Below are 17,541 nucleotides of genomic sequence, written 5' to 3'. Positions count from 1 at the left end.
TTATATTATGACTCAGTGGGCAATAACTGCTATTACAGCTACTTGAAGAGATTTTCCTTACCCATTTATGCTTTCTTTCTTTGCTCTTTTCTCAGCATACCTCTCACAATGATATTACAGTAGAACGTGATGCTGTCCCTCCTTGTAGAGTCTACTTGATACTGACGTGTCCAAATGTGTGATTTGTTCTCCACCCCTCTGCACCCTCTCCTTCTTTTGCTGTTGGTGGTCTGCATCTTTATTACAGGTGTTGATCTGTTTGATTAATTTCTTGCAATATCACCAAAGAGGGGCAGGGCAGGAGAGAAGTGGGAATTACGCCCAAAGGCTCCCTCACTTGAAGCAGTTGAAGATAAGCATCACGCTGTTTATGTTGAGCAATCAAAGGCACCTGAACATATTAATGTGTTTACATGATTATCTTGTTCAACAAAAAACATTGGTGTTCCATGGGCATGTGTGTTGCATCATCTCAACTTAAGGACAGGCTTCTGACTTCTTTAAAATACTCTCCTTCAGAGAGGTGTCTTGGCATGGAGAGTGACGAGCAGTACTGTGAGGACGTGGTTTGCCTCTGTGCCAAGCACTGACTGACGGGATTGAGATTTAGAAAGTTTGTTGGTAATATTGTTTCACATTGACAGCATATGCTAAACAGACAAACATTGCCTCCTGCTTTGAGATAAATAAGACTTCTCTGAAAATCTTCCAACTCTTCTCCTTAATCAGCTAGCGGTGGTCCAAGTAAGTGTCTCCTCTTTCCCCCCCGTAGAACTCAAAGATGTCCTGATGCCTGTCTCCCCTCCCCTGTGAGGCTGAGCTGGGACAACAGCCAGCAGCAGGCACACCCCCAGACACTGGGATCCCTGAGGCCTCAACAGAGCCACACAGAGCACAGCCCAGGAGCCTGCTCTCCCACCCCTGCGTAGAAAAGGTGCTTCCCAGTACAGACCCGCTTCTCCCAGCAGTATGTGTCTTCAGTGAGTTGTGTTAGTAGTTACCATCGCCTGAGATAACCTTCCTTGTGATGTAATTTGACATACTGCTGTCAGAGGGGCTTAAACATAGTAATCTTTAAAAATGATTGGGAATTTGCCCTAGAGAAAAAACTGTTACGATTAATTCCTACAAATGATAAACCACTCCTTCTTCAAAATACCGCATGCTATGAAGTGTGATTTAATCCATTTGACTACAGAGCCTGATGCTTCTGACAACTGTGACTCAAATGTCATCACAGAAAGTGATATTTCAAGTGGTAGGGTGGGATTAGAAACCTGCTGAAGATTTGTCAAAGGAGAAGTAAGTACATAATTTTTAGATAAGTGATTTGTCTACACTAAACCACTTCCTCTGAAAAGACAGGCAGCTTTAAAAGAGAAACTTACACTGTTACACTAGAAGGAGCAATTTAATTGCAGAGAAATACTACTTATGATGGTAGGTGGAGAAAAAAAAAAAACAACAACAAAACATAGGATACTGGACAATGTGTTTCCTATACAGAAAAAAAAAAAAAAAATTACTTTTCACCCTCAGAAAATAACTTAATCGAGGCTTTAATGAGGAAGGAGGCAGTCTCGGTGTCTGGGACCTTACAACCACCTGATGCATTCTTGTTGCTGCTTTGTGAGTTGTTTCAAAATAGAAAAAACACCATGATAGCTTATGAATTGTGTGAAAAGTCTGTAAATGCAGTAAAACCTGAAACAAGCACAGAAATGTTCATTCTATCAAGACTTCATGTAACATTAGAGCAACTATCAATTTCATTCACATCCACCAGTGCACTTACATTAGTAGAGCAATTTGATCCTTGTTTTGGTTTATTGACACACTTCTCATTGCTTTGACAGTCCCCTAAAACTTGTGCTTCCTCTATCTCTTCTGCCAGTCTGGCTGTGTAGTTTACACCTCCTTAAAGCATCTGTCTGCTCTGAAAGGCAATGAAAAAAAACGTGTAAGGTTGTGTGTTCTTTTCTTCCATGTGACTGAATCCGAAGTTTGACCAACCGCAATGGAAACTTCATTTTGTGTAAGAGTTTGTTCCAGCAGCGCCGTGGGTCCACCTGCATCTCTGAGGACGTAGCTGGAGGCTTGCCCAGGCTGCACAGACTGTGTGCTGTGGACGCTGGCCCAGCGCTGAGCCCTGGACACCTGTAGCAGCTGTGCTGTTGAGAAGCGTTCCTTCAGCCGCACTCGTGCGGCTCTGAGATTGCACGAAGCGTGGAGGGTTTGGTTTGCAGTTCTGCTCGGTCTGATGGCCGTGGAGAGAAAGCAATAATAATCCTGACAGGCTGGCCTTGAGATCCTACATCAGGAGTGGGAGTTAAGTGAGAGCACACGTAACTCTTACCTGTTCATAGTGGATTCCCTTGGGGGACGGGGAGCGGGGGGAAAGAATGCGATATCTGACAATGCTTTTTGTGGAATCATTATTCAGAGAAGAGCTGCTCTTTGATATCTGCGATAGTTTGCTGCTCCAATCTGTCATGTTGCCGACTCTCTGCTAAGGTGTTTGGGAGGCGCAGTTAAGTGACTGTAAGCATGGCAAGGGAAGCTGGGGCCATTTTTTCACTGAAAGGAATTTTGCTGGAGAGACTGTATGTTTTTCTAGTCTTCCTGGTTTTGTTGTTTGTATTTTGTTTGTTTCTCGCCGGAACCTGCCGGCTGCTTCGCTGCGAGAGGGCCGGGTGTGCCTTTAAGAGGTGGAGGTGCCTTTGTGCAGGTTGTGCGGGGAAGGAAGTGGCTCTGCACCGAGGAGGGTGGCAGGAAAAGGCTGGTGCTGGGCTGGCCACAACTTAAACTGCCACTTTTCCCTTTGAGAGGCAGCAAAGAATTCTCACATTAGCTTCCCGGGGCTAGGCTGCTTGTTGCCTTTTTTCTTTTCCCTTCGGCACTGTCAGTTGAAACGCTGAGCACCGCAGGCACAGCCGGACATATTTAAAACTCTTTCGTGGGCGGCCCTGAACTGGCAGTGGCGTGGGAACGGGGGTGATGTCTTGGGAGCAGTGTGCGGCCGGCAGAGGTGAAGGAACCTGCCCGGGCCGGCTGTCCCGCAGGCGGCAGCGGTTCCGGTGGCGGCCCGCAGCCCCCGCCTGCCTCAGTTTCCCCTGGCGGCGGAGGGACGGCGCTCCGCCGAGCGGGAGCTCTGGGGCACGCTGGGGCCCGCAGTCGGTGCCGCCGCTCCCGCGGGCCCGCCCGGCCCGGCCCGGCCCGGCCCGGCCCGGCGGTCCCTCCTGCCCGAGCGGGGCGCGGCCGGTCCGGAAGGAAACTCCCGGCCGCCGGGCCGCCCGCCTCGGGCGCTGCTCCGCCGCCGGGGCTGCCCTGGACGCTAATTAGCATGACTAGTTTGATGGATTTCGTCAAAAGCATTCAGCAAACAGGGTAGGGGGGAAGCGAGGGCATGAGATTTCCCAAATCTCGAGACTTTTCAGCCCCGCCGCCCTTAATGGTTTGTTGCGCGGGCTCGAACAAGTGTTGCTTCCAATTAATTGATCGAGGGGATTTATTTTAGGATTTTGGCTGGGTGCCAGAGACGGAGGCTTTGTCCTAGCATTTTAAGCACCACCCCTCCTTGCAAGTTTGAAATGTGAGCTGCCTGGGTGGTTTTTTTTTTTTTTTTTTCCTCCTCTCTTTCTCTCTCTTCCTTCTGGCAAAGTGGCTGTGGCTGCGTGTGTGTGTGCGTGTGCGTGCGTGCACGAGAATGAGAGAAGGACATACCTCTCTGTGTAATGGGAAAGCAAGACATGGATCACTAGAGACAGAAAAGAGAACCATCAATATCAGTAACATGCAGCTGAGGTGAGATTTTTCTGAGCGTTTGATTTTCTTAAAACCCTTTCGCAAGATTTACAGCAGCCTTCTGCCATGCTGTATGCCGAAGACGTACTCCCAAGCAATGTCATAGGGATGCTTACATGTCTATCGCCGTTTTAGGTCTGTTCGCGTACGTGTGAAGTTTTAAAGCTTAACCTGATTCTCTTTATTGTCTCTAGAGGGTTGTAGCTTGAGCACAAATAGCCTGTTGGCAAGTACGGCATGAGCCCATTAGCAAGACTCCATCTGTGATTGGTTTTGCCTGGAAACCGGGAGACAAGCAATGAATAATTGATGTGTGTTGTGCAGTAGCTGGACAGGCAAAGAGGAGAGAGAGAGAGAGAGGGAGAAACAGAGCAGGGTGCCCTCAGAGGGGGAGAGCGAACAAGCTTGAAAATAGCTACTGGCTGCCTTGCGCTGAGATGAAGGCAACCCCGGCTGTCTTTGTTCTGCACTGGCTGGTTTCTGCCTAGAAGTGTTTGCAGACATATGTGGCCTCTCTGCAGCAGCAGAGGCGGGCGCGCAGAGGAGGGGCGGCAGAGGAAGCCCAGGCTCGTGAATGGGATGTAACTCGGGGGTAAGTTGGTTCCGGGGGGGCGGGGGCCGTGCGTGCGGGAGCGGGGCCGTGTGTTGCAGCGCCTTCGCCGCGGGGAGAGCGTGTGCGCGGCCGTGTGCCCGAGCGTGTGCACGGCCGTGTGAGCGTGTCTCCGTGCGTGTGCGCGCGTGTGTGTGTGTGCGGGAGCGGGTGCATTGTGGGAGCGGGGCTGGCAGCGATGGCAGCGGGCTCTGCCCGGCCCGAGCGCCGCCGCTGCGCGGGGCTCCCCCCGCCCGGCCTGCGCTCGGCCGCCGCATCCGGCAGCGCGCCTGCTGACCGCATCTGCGGGCACACACCCGGCGGGCGACGCCGGCCATCGGTGGCCTTTGCTGCAACTTTAGCCCGTCTGGCACTGTCAGAACGTGACAAGCTGTTCTGCAAACAGCAGTGACAATACTGCTGCCACCATTTCATTTTTGCTGTCTTTATAAAGACCTTGCCGTGCGCAGCTCACATCTGTGGCTTCATAGAAGATCTCAAAGTAGTATTAGTATCAATGACAGTCTCGGATATTCCAGCTGACGAGTTTCTTGCCCCTTATGTTTAATAGTAGCGAGTGTCTTGTTTATTCTTTTCTTGTGTAAAAACTAAAAAGGTTATTTAATTTGCGTACGATTTAAGGAGTTTCGAGAAAGTTTCAAACTAGTGATGCCAGACTGAAATTTGGGAAGTCGGTTTTATTGTTCAGTTTAGTTTGTTAGCTTAATGCAAAAAATATCTAAGAACTGAATGAAATAGCATATATCAATGTACACCAAAAACAAAATGCAAAGGATCTATACAGCTTCGGTGTTTGCGATTCAGACGTTGACAACATGGTCTGTTGGGGAAAGAGGGGTTGCTATTGTAGAAAACAGTTCTCTGAATCGGAAAAATTGCTGTGTAAGGTAAAATAGACTTTGCATAAAGTAGCATCAGTAATTCTGGGTCCACTAAAGCCACTGTCATAACAAGTTGTGACTTCAGTCATACAAACTGCTCGTCCTGAGTTCAGGTGAGTCCATTATAAGATCTGGTTGAAAATCCCTCACTATCTGTCATCTTTTGCAAAACTAACGCTTTCTGCAGACATCTCATGGGGTGAACTGGGTAAATTGAACCCACGGTTTTGACGACTTACCTTGGCTCAGAATACTATAGAAGATAATGTTCATTCTGCAGATAGTAGATTTTGGAATGAAAAGTTATTATGGAGACAGTTTCTTTCAAGGAGTCATGTCTCATGTTAAGCTAACCAGGTCATTAGGCTGGGGTGACCTAAGAAAAGCAATTAGCATGACTGAAATGCTACTTGGAAGTGGAAGTACATAAAACTAAGATCCAGCTAAAATTGCTCTACGTTACCTAATGTTGCCTGTGGTTTTTGCTCAAGTTAGAAGTGTATTACAGTTATATTGGTAATAAAGTAATTATCAGCGTCTAATCATGCCTAAAAGTGGAAGCTCCTCTGAGTTGAGCAGAAGCATGTCTTTCCATGCTGTCACCAATCTGCTTAGCAGAATTTTGTTCCTCTTTTTGCTTAGCATTTAAATTGAGATGGCAGCTAAAGTGCAATACAACATGTGAACAAAAGTTTGGGTTTATGTAAATTTATTTCAGAAGATCTCAGTCAGTAATGCTGCAGTCTAAATGAACAGAAGAGCATTACCAAAGGCTTGGTATCAAATTTATGGTCAAAGTTTCATTTAAAACACTACTTAACATTTATTTGATTCCCACCCACCCGACCTTTACCCCTTTTTGGAGGAGCCATCAGAAAATCCCGTGGGAAATACATCTGCAAATGCAGTGAAATTTCGCTAGTAAAGAAGGCATCTGAATGAGCAAGGTACAGTTTCATGTTAGCAATTGAAAATACTGATCATAAGAGAGCTTTGAAACTTAGTCATAAGCCTTTAATCTCATGTAGGTCGTAGTAGAATGGGTAAAATGTCAAAGCTGTGTGTGTCAATGTCTCTGTGATCCTGGCTGAAATGTTGCTGTGTTTGTATTTCAGCAGAACACGTGCACTCTCTTGGTGTTACTTGTGCTGAAAGTAGCATTTAGTCCTGGGACCCTTGTGCTGGATGAGTGCTCCAGGAACATCCAAGAAAACTTGTCCACATGGAGTGGGCAGGGGACAGCTATTGGTTACAAAGCAAAGAAGCAGAGCATGCAAACCAACAATGAGAGAAAAATAGAGGATACTTAGGCTCAATGAATAAACAATTTGTTGTTGTAGTAACAGGTGCTGTATTAATTACAGAGAGATTGTTTAGAGAGAATAGTCTGGCAAAACAGGCTTGCTGTTGCCATAAGAGTTAGTACAGCAATTAGTTCAAGAGAGTGTCTGAATCCAATGCCCCAAGCCCCTGCAATTACAAGATGTGTAACTAAGACAAGAGAATAGTGTTTTTCTGTGTCACGAGGTAAGCTGAGGACACAGAAGTTCCCACGTTACCCTCAGCTGTCGCTGGGACTGTGACAATGCAAAACTGCTTTCTCATGACCAGCAAAAGGGACACTGCTGATCAACAGTGACCAAAAATCATTAGAGTGAAGCCATCAGGAAACTGTCACTCTATGGAATGACACAACTGTAACTTCTTTTTTCTCAAAACAAAATAATAGACTGTAATTATATTTAAAAATATCAAAAGAGCTAATTAGGGAAGGAGCTAACCAGCAGAAAAAAACGCCAAAACCTTATCGTGTGAAACATTGTTGAAATGATGTTCCAGAGATCTCAGTGAAGATGCTCTTTGGTTTGCTTCCTCTCCGTGGGAGAGCAGAGAGTGCCACAGGAAATAACCTTCTTCTGAGGCTGCTCTGGCAAGGGAAACTTCTGTTTTCTCTTGGGTGGAGCAAACAGAAGAAGCTGCTCCTAACAGACTGTCATGAAACTGCTTGGAAGCAGCTGGACAGCAAGGTTTTTGCTCAAGGTTAAAAAAAAAAAAAAAAAAAAAAAAGTGGGGAAAAGTTGCTTCCTCCCAGCCCTGCTCAGCTAGTGGAGTTCAGAGCTATGCAAGCTAAAGCTGGGTGATCCAGCTCAAGTCTCAGAAGCCTTGCTGGGCGTGTGGAGAGCTGGGCAGGCTGAGCAGATGCTTCACTACTTCTGGTACCTTGCAGGATACAGCAGACATACCCAGAGAGTTTAAAAAAAAGTCATGTAACAAATGACCCCACTGCATGTCTGCTAAATTTCCTAGAGTTTGTTTTCCTTTCCAGAAGAAACTAGAAAATTCTGTGAGGGAAAAAAAAAAAAAAGAAAAAAAAAAGAAAAAAGAAAAAAAAAAAGGTAGACATGACATCTGTAGTGTGATGTTACTGGCTGTTTCTTTGAAGTAACCAAAACAAACAAAAAAGAAAATTAATTAAAAATAACTAAAAGTTAACACACTTGAAAGAATGTATTGTTACTATCATTTGGCTGTTCTAACAGTAGGATAGGAACCAAAATTCCACAGGGTATACCTTCTTCTAAAACGCTGAAAAAACCCAATGTTTTGGTATATAGAACAGTTGTTTTAGAAGTAACTAAAAACAATTTGAAGTTACTGAACAAAGCCTTTTAAACCAGCCTGTAAAATGATGAGCTAGCCTTCGAATGAAATAGCTGTTTCACTAATTGTGAGGGGTACACCAATGTGCTGTAAAGCAAAGCAGTAATAGCTTCCAAGGCACGGGGAAGAGTGCATATCCATTCATCATCAGGGAGAAAGCAGCCAGCCAGTCTGGCTTTCACTGACAATTCAGTAAGGAAACAAGAGAAACCCAGAAAGAACACAGACAGGTTTTTTTGTTGTTGTTTCTATTTTAAATTGGAAGCTGCTTGAAGACTTTTCTCCTTCAAATCAAGACAAAGTATAGTTATAAAGAAAAATGAGTGACATTGGGACAGTAATTATTTCAGCTATGTGGAAGGCTTCCACTCAGCCCATCTGTAGTAAATACTATACATTTCTTCAGTTCTTGACCTGAATCATTCTTAAATATTCTCTGGAGTGTGTTGCTAATCCTGAGTCTTAGCTTATTTGGGATCATTCTATTGACAGTATTCCAGTGCAACCAATGACAGTTTTACCTATTTCATTTTTAAAAAAAAAAGTTAATTTTGTTATCTGTTGTCTTGTTAGCACCAATAAAATGTTCTCACAGCCAGCTAAGCTCCTCATTCATGTTTATTGTAACTGAAGTACAGCTCTCAGCATTTTGATGAGTAACCCTTAATGTTTGTTTATAAACTTCTAATCCTCAAACTGAATTTTGTTGTTAGTAGTTTGTGGGTTTTATACCTCCTCAGTGCCTTAGGAGGTATAAAAAATTAAGTTTCAGGAGGTAAGCAAGCTGGACTGTTTGCATCCTGGAAGCAGACAAAATCCCACAATTGTTGGTTAATACAAGCTTGTTAGAATGCTATTTAGATATAGTGTTATAGTACCCGGAGAGGTTCATTCTTTCGCGATCTTATCATTAAAACTATCTGTACTGGATTTTCAAAATTATTCTGACCTAACTTAGTTAGAAATAAAGTGAGTAGAGCTTCAGTAGAAGCAGAACTAGGGCAGATGAGAAGAACTGGGATTCCCATAAAAAGCACTCCTTTACTTATTCTTGACCACCTTTTCGTGGTCAACATAAGAAGGTAACAGGGAGAACTAAGGAGTTTGTCACAGGACTCTCTTCAGTTCTCAGCTAGCTATGCTAACCAGTTTGCATTTATGGTTTAATATATTTAACATTTATTAACAGCTTTATTTCTGCATTAGTATGTAGTAGGAAAAGAAAAAATAACTGGGGAGGGGGTGTTGTGCCACTTAGTGCCACTTACTTATCCATATACCAGGCCAGACTTGAAGGAAGGGTGTTAACAGTACTTTTACTGTCTTATCTACTGACACCATCCAACTGTTTTAGAAAGTTAAGGTTTTCAAGCATCAGCCTAACAGCATGGCTTTCAGAGAAGCCTGTCATGATTTACTTATTCATACAGATTGCAGTGGCTTATGTAGTCTTGATCCTGCTTGATCTGCCAGCAGTATTTGCTTCTATTGATCACAGGCTGTTACTTGACTGCCTTGAGCAGCTTGTAGGTCTCCCTGGTTTTGTTAACGGGGTCTGCCACGGATACTTCTCAGCCTCCTCATTTTGCTGCTGTCAGTAGTTTTAACTCCAGATTTCCTGCTCAGACAGATACTCTGCATAATTGTGTCACGCTGGTTGTGTTTCTCAGTAGGTTTCGTAGCTCACCTTAGTGAACTGTGATGCTGAACTGGGGTTCTGTCCTGATTTGGCTGTTAGCTCTGGTTTAAAATGGGTGCTTGGCAATGTGCCTGGCTGTCATGAGGAGTTGGAGGTGTGTAAAAACTCCTCCTATGCTAGGTGTCATAAAATACCATATTTCAGGGAAAAACCAGCAGTGCTTCATGTTCCTATACACCTTTGCTTTCCTACTGTTTTTCTAGCAGCAGGGCAATGGAGAGGTTAGTCTGGAAGAAACTTAGAAACCAGTAGTCTTGCACATAGACAAGTACTGTTAAATTATCCTGCTTCAGCCCACTTTCCAAATGGTTATATATGCTTCCTAACTATTCCTTGGCGTGGAAATACTGTAAATCATTAATTGGCTGATTTACCTGGAAGGTCCTTGACGTAATTTGTGTCTGTCAAGAAGTACGCTTCATCAGACCAAAGCTGCAGTGGAATCAGGTTAGAAACAAACATTCATGTAAGTTTTTATATGGTCTTAGTCCATTAGTAATGGAAGATATTAATTTTTTTACTTAATAACTTCACAACTTATAAATATACTTTTAAGATCTTTGCAGAATAGAAGCGTAGATGGACCTTGTGTCTTTTGTGTTTCTGGTTTTAGTGCAAGACCTTCTTTAGAACGTGCAGTTAAGCTTCTGTGTGTTACTGTTTGTGACACCTTGTATCATTTCGACAGAAACACAGCCCCACAGGTGGTCTTTGAACAGGCGGAACAGTTATTCGAAGGCTGGCTTTTTGAAGAAGTACTTGAGATGGAAATTTATGAGGACCAAGTGATTTTAACTTGTAGGGAGCACTTTCCATCCTTCTATGTAGACACATCTAGTAAAACTAGGATGTTGGCTGCCTGGCTTGCCTGATATTCAGCAAACTTCCTCTTTGTCACTGCATCCACAAAAAATATCAGGGAGATTAATTCTCTCACAGAGAGAGTTTGGGACTTTGGAGAGTTGATCATTAGTGTGCAATACCCTATAATCTTGGATTTTGCATTTTGTGATAAGCAGAACAGAAGATACATTGTATAATATTTCCTAAGTTAGGAGTAGGTTATAGGAGATCAAAAAATGGAAGTTTTAAAGTCCCGTCTTAAGTGCTGACTTTAAATGATTCGCTTGAAGCACTCATGAATCATGTTGCAAAGGCAAAAATGTCTTCCTTGTTAAATGGCTGTAATCTAAAATGTTATAGAGAGCTAAATGATTTATTGATGTCTATTTCTGGGGCGTTTACCTGCACCTGTATCCAGCCCATTCCATTTATTTTGGCTTGCTGACAAATTAGCAGGCTATTTGTATGTCAGATTTGGTCAGTAGTCAGCTCCTTACATATTGAACTGCTGCTAATTTAATTGTTTGTGGTATTGGCAGTTTACTATCCAGATAGATGTCATTCAGGGGAGCTCTTTTGCACAGAGAAGAGAAAAAGCAGAAGATCTATTTGTGTGTATTCTCATAGTGCCTTGTAGAAAGACAGTATGCAGAAGAGAGCCGCTTTCAAGCCTCATCCATGCACACAGGCAACGATCTGTACATTACCTTCCTTTCGGCCAGTTTGGAATGTCAAATATTAGGTTTCATGTTTAGTGGCTGAAATAAGATTAACTCTGTGATTATGGCCATTGTTGCTGTATCTAGGCACCCCTCAAGAGTGAGCAATCCAAATTACATATTGGAGTTTTAACTGCATGTATAAGGTGCATAAATACTCTCCGGGGGAGTTGAAGCGAGCGTTGCCACCTGCAGTGGTTACATTGCAGTGCTTGAGTAAGTTTTGTGGGGTATTGACGGCAAAATTACTGTTTCCTGCTAAATTGTTTTAACTGCTGGCTTGGATCTTCATCGCAGTAAGAATCTGGGCGCTACTTTTCCGTGTCAGAGTGCTCCACTGTTGCACAGAGGCAATTGCAGGTTGCCTGACCTCGGCTGCCAGGGCAGCTCCAGCCCTGCTGCTCCTCTGTGGCACGGCCGTGGCTCGCTGTGTTTGCCAGATGAAGAGGACTAGTGAAACCTATTGTGTGGCTATGTTTTCTTCAGCTTAATTAATCTGATCTTGCAGTCTGAGATTTAAGTAAGACAGGAAATTTGGGCTTTGACACAGCCAAAAAGATTTTCATGGTGTGGAAGCATGTGCTGGCCATCCTGGCCATCTGATTCTGCTAGGGTTCCCTGGGGCTGCAGCTGGGGGCAAGACTCAACCACCGTTTTCTCCTCTCAAACAGCTCCATGGCTGCTACTAAACATTGTTGGCACTGTGCAGCTTGAAATGTTTTATGGTCTTACATCTACTTAACCTTTAATGTTTTCTGTCAACATCTATTATGACCTGGTGGCCTATGGTTAGTAAAATGTGCCCTCACAGGCTGCCAGATACTGTAATGGAATTAAGCCTTTAAAATTATCAGACCTGTCAAAGGCCTTATAATCCTCTGAGAGCTTTAAGTGGTTTCTTACCTTCGCTTCAACACACATTTGACCTGGTTGAAATGGTATTACTGGATTGTTTTGTTTTTACTTCCTATTAATACTTCTAAAACTGGGGGAGGGCAAGCAGAGGAAAAAAATTGATTTCCTTGGCATCTTTATGAGGAGTCTCTTCAGTTCTGTCCCAGATACCTTCTTTATTTTCACTCTCTTGCACTTGTTGCTTAAGCTCTGCAGATATTTCTGTGGGAACTTGCTCCTTTAAGGAAGGGCATAAGGATGCTTCATTATGTGCCTGAGTCAGCCAAAGCACACCGAGGGCTGGCACAAGTCAGGAGGGAATGTCAGGCTTGCTTTGAGGGAGGCTGGACTCAACGAAGTGCTCACAGAAGGTGCTGAACCGACACCTCTGGAAATGAATGTCCTCTGCAGAGTGAGTGTAGGAAGGACAGTAACACTGCAGTTACTCATATTTACCACCTTTGTGCTTTAGTCTGAGCAGAGGATAGTATGAGATTTTGAGATGCTTCACCTTTTGCTAGTTAGCTTTCAGTCACCTGTGGAAATGCTGAAGGTAATTTTCTAGCATTTTAGTGCTGTCCCTGTGATTATAACACAGTGCCTGGTGGGCATTAACATCATGAGTTAATTAGTGGAGAGATACTACATGTATCCTATCCAACAGAAATTGAAATATGCCGTGGAGGAGGCAGTTTGACCGTGTCGCATGCAGCCTTGTAGCCAAGTTTGGCAAGTCACCTTATCTGAGCCTGATTCCTAAGCCTCACTTCAGAGCAGTTTCCTGTCTTTGTGAAGTGGTTGTGAGCCATTTCTTTAAGTTACTGCACATTTTTAACACAGTTTTGTTTTTGAGGAGTGATGCAACTTTGGCTTCTGAAGTAGTGACATGCTGACTCAGTTTCTTACCGCCAGCAGGGTGATGCAAGGTGAGGAAAGAGAATAAAGCCAAAAAAATGCTATTCCAAAATAAAGCAAATAAAATGCTGTCTTCTTTGAAACTTATCATATAAGTGATAGAGGGAAACAGGCAGCAGCCATTTCTCTTGCGAGGAAAAGCCCTTTTATTACAGCAGTTTTGGGGGTTTTTTTTACATTTTTACTCTTCTCACATAGCATAATCAAGCAAGGTTAAAAAAAAAAAAGGTGGTTCCTTCTCCTAAACTGCATGCAGGCATTAGCCCCATCAATAAAATTAATTATAAAAAAATAGTTTAGGTTTTCTGAGGTGACTTTAATTGGGATAGGTGCTGGAATAAATTGGCCTCTTGGGTAAGGAGGACAAAGAGACAAATACCCATCCCCCTAAAAACGTAACTCCTGTTAACAGTTTTTAGAGCAATTGTACTCAGTACTAAATCCTGAGTTGGAATGCTCTGGAATCCTGAACTTCCTACTGGTGTAGGTCTCTTTTTTGTTTGTTGGGGTTTTTTTTGTATACAAATCTCAAGAACCTCCCAGGACACCCACTACTAAGCAGAAGGAATGGAGATGTATGAATGAAACCTGGTGAGTGTCATGAGATGGGCTGTCTCTTCTGATCCCAGGGCTTGAGTATATTGATGGCCAATATTTTTACTTTGTGACAGTCCAGTGAATGATCTCATCAGTTGTTGCTAGCGGGTACAAAAACGATGTGCTTGCGGTAGCAAGACATGTGTTTTTTCTGTGCTTGTCTTGGGATATGAGTGTCAGGCGTGAATGACTTTCCTCTCTGAGTGCAGTTGTCCGCAGCATTTTGGAAAGGTGCAAAGTAGATGACAATTGTTTCTTAGTGGAGGGTGGGGAGAAGGACCCGTCTCAGACATCAAATGCCTGTTCATGTAAAGTTGGGATTCTTTCTGCCTCCTGGGATATTAATGTTTTAGGGATTGTCTAGCTGTTCTAAGAGGGAGTACCTGAACTATTGCAATTTCTACTGTCATGTGATAATGGTGGGGAAAAATATGAGGAGCAATGAATATCTTCTTTCGATACTTAGTGCAGTTTATTTAGCTGGATTGCAAAGACATCAGACACCTTTTTAAAAATAAGTTTTTAGTAAACAACAAGCAAAACAGTTTGTGCAGTCAGACAGGCAGCTTTCCACAGTGGCCAGATTCGCCAGTCCTGATTCTCTGGTATGCTCATCTTAGTGTCAAGTGAAGCAAAGCTGATGCACTGAAAAATGGGAGCTCTGTCAGTGTTTAGGTTATTTAATCCTCAGTGTTGATTCCCAGTTGCAATGGTTTCTGTTACTGGTTTGTTTACTTGGAGCACCCTACTTCTCAATTGTATGTCTCCTGTAGTGAGAGCACATGAGCCTGGGAACACTCAAACTTTGGCCAAGTCATCCAAAATAATGGGTGACAGACACTTCACTTGAAATAGGCATTTGGTTTTCCAGCCATCTCATCAGTTTCAAGGATGTACAAATTGCACAAGGCATCAGGGTGATCCAAGGCAGATTGAGATGAGGGAATTTATTTGAATGAAGCAGAGGCTGATCATAAAAGAACAGTGTATGAGAGTTCAACATTTCTTGTTTCAGTGGAGTCCTAAGTAGTAGCCTGAGTATTCCCTCTGCAGCTCAGTTCTGCCTTCTTTCTGCTCTGTATTTACATAATGGCACTTTCCCCTAACATTTTGCTTCTGTGCCTGTGTTTGTGCAGTACTTTGACTGTCAAAATGTCTGTCTGACTGCAATATGGAAGTTAATGTCTTCGTGTGAAAGTAGTATTTATTATTCATTGTCTTTACACTGAAATGTCTCTGTATTTGTTGATCTTCACAAAGCATGTCAAACAGCTGATAATTTTTCAAAAATCTCACTCTAAATAGTGCTTGTTACCTTTAAGCTGAAGGGTGATTGTGGCTCTCAATTTTCTATCAACGGAACCACCATGAACCACCCTTCTAATTAATGCCATTTCAAGCTGTTGTACAGTTTCACTCATAGTACTTGGCAAATTTTTCAGTCTTCTTCAGAGGACTTTAGATTGTTAACAGACTGAGGCATTTTAAAGAAATGTTACCAGTTGTCACCATCTAAAACTGGATTCTACAGCTGAGTTTTCACATATGTATTTTCATTGTTTTTGTAATCTATTTTGAGATCAGTTTTGCATGAATCAAAGGATCCAAGGGGGGGAGAAAATATCTTAAGTGGCTCTCTCCAGAAGCTTCTCTTGGAGATTTCATTGATGATCAAGATATTTGTGGTCTGTCCTCAACTCACCTTTTTTTCATAATTACACTAGAGATTGAAGATTGTGTTCCATACTGCGTGAGTAGTAATATCTACATACAAGTAGTGACTCAAGCAGTGAAATAATCCATAATCAGATTTCCTCCAGTAACGGTAATTTCTTTCTTAAAAGCAGGAAGATAGCTCCATCTGTGTAGGAAATAGAATAGACCTGTGTTCTGATTTAACACACCTGTAAATAAGCATGGAAAAGAGGAAAAATGCAGGGGAAGAAAAGGCTACCACATCATCAATTCTCTGATAGTTACAGAATTACTAACACTATAACTTCAAGTTAAACTCTGCTAGAAATTAGCCATCAAGCTGGTAACTTCTGCTTACCTTACACTACTCCTTCACATTTTTCCACAGAACTGCGTATGCTTCCTTTTTTATAGACTGAACTCTGAACATTTATCTGCTCTCCACTGAATTTCCATTTTACATGATGTGAAATGCATATACCTTTTGGGAGATAGTGAATTACTTGATTTCAGTGATTTCTTTGAAACCTGGAAGAAAGACTTTAAGATAAAAATGATAAGAAGTGAGGGTGAAATCACCTGGAACGAGATCTGCACATAAAACTTGTGTGTGCATAGAAATGCCATTAAGGGTTGTGCTTATTTACAGCACTCAATGCAGGCAAAAATGCTAGAATAGGTATCATTCTACAATAAAAACGGTGTTTTGCTGATGCTGCTTGTTTCACTCAAGGAATCAGTATAAGCTATAAACCAGCAGGATCTCTTTGCTGATACAAACCATATTTATGATAAGCACACATATCAAACTTTTTGAGGGGTGTTGTGCTGGCAGAATATCTATTGAGATGGTCCCAAGGAATGGAAGAGGCAAGAACCATGCTCCTGGAAGCAACTATCTCTTACTGCTGCTTAGTTGAACTTGCCAAAATTCTCACTAGGTGCTGTTTTCTGGACAATGCTCTCTTGCTGTCTGATACTGTGCATACAGCCTGGGATTGTGTGTTTTGTTAGTCAGTGCAGTTACCATGAAAATGGTAACTTAGAAGGTTTGTTAAGGTGTGTGTTCCAACAAATTTATTTCCAAAGAGTCTCTCCTGGATGTACTTCAGTGTATCTCTCAGCAACTGTCCCCTTGCTCATAGCATCATTTTTCTTTGTCATGGATCATCCATGAATAATTGTAAACCTGCCTAGTCTATAAATTCTGTAGGGAGAAAGAAAGGCTGGCTGTAAAAAAGACTGTAATCATTTGAACTATGCCAAAATGTTACTTATTCACTCAGAAGAGTCTTCTCAGTATTATAGAAATACATAAACACAGCTTTACTCCTTGAGAGGGGTTTTTAGGATCAGTCTGGTGCAGACCTGTATGTAATTCATACATTTCAGTCCAGGAGGACTTGACCCCATCCTGTTTCATCTTGAGTTTCAGGTTCAAAGGACTGTCAAAGAATCAATGAACTCAATTTAAGTGGGTTTGACTTCATTGATAGCAACATTTTCCATATTCCCTGAATTTGCAGTTGCCCAAAACTGTTGACCAAAATGCATCCCAACCCCTCTTGTTCTTTCAGCAACCTCAGCTGTGTTGCCTTTGATAATTTCCTGAAGAAGCAGTTTAGCCTGGTTTCAGTATAAAAATATTCAATTCTAGCTCTGGGTGAAAAGTGCTTTTCATGTATTCCCCAGGCCCCTTGGTTGGTTTTTTTTTTTTTTTTTTTGTCCTTCTGTGCAGTGACCTACCCTTTGGAAAAAAATTGAGACTTGCCAGAGCAAGGCATATTTGCGACTTGGGCAACTCCTGTCTAAACCACTTCTGTAAGTTTTTTGTAAATGAATTAAAATTAAGTTACGCCTTTCACACCAAAATTGATGTGGTCCATTTTTTCCAGCCAAATGGTCTTTAACTGTGTTTGAAATATCTGTTCAAAGATTGTATTACTGCTGGTCTTCATTTTCCATGTTGAATTGCTTCTGTAGAAATGTGTTTGTTTTGGGTTTTTTTCCCTTATCTTTTAGGTTTTGGCAAATAGACCAGTATTTGGATCAAATGACAATAACATGAGGCATCTCTCCATATTCTAGCACTTTAGGTATGATAATTATTTCTTTCTAGCATTTGATAATCACTTGTCTGGAATTTCATGTTTAAAATCCCCTCTGAAAGTCTTGTTAATCCATCAGGAATTAAGTGTTGATGTTACAGTTCAGTGAAACCAA

At 42.5% G+C, this 17,541-nt stretch overlaps 1 protein-coding gene across 14 annotated transcripts in view; it reads left to right on the top strand.

Moving 5' to 3' along the window:
* Positions 1–17,541, top strand: part of ZMIZ1 (zinc finger MIZ-type containing 1) — a 346,350-nt gene that overhangs the window by 252,237 nt on the left and 76,572 nt on the right. The window contains exon 1 of one of the 14 annotated variants that reach the window (XM_040070546.2): positions 3,667–3,804. The exons of 12 other annotated variants lie outside the window; for them this stretch is intronic. The gene's annotated coding sequence lies outside the window, so the exon portion shown is untranslated. Of the gene's footprint in view, positions 1–3,666; positions 3,805–4,198; positions 4,397–17,541 lie in introns of those variants that run through there. One more of the 14 variants, XM_040070548.2, reaches the window with a different exon arrangement.

The sequence above is a fragment of the Hirundo rustica genome, chromosome 8 (assembly GCF_015227805.2).
Source record: "Hirundo rustica isolate bHirRus1 chromosome 8, bHirRus1.pri.v3, whole genome shotgun sequence".
In the NCBI taxonomy this organism is placed as follows: Eukaryota; Metazoa; Chordata; class Aves; order Passeriformes; family Hirundinidae; genus Hirundo; species Hirundo rustica.
Note: the sequence above shows the minus strand (reverse complement) of the source record. Positions and strands in the feature narration are given on the sequence as shown.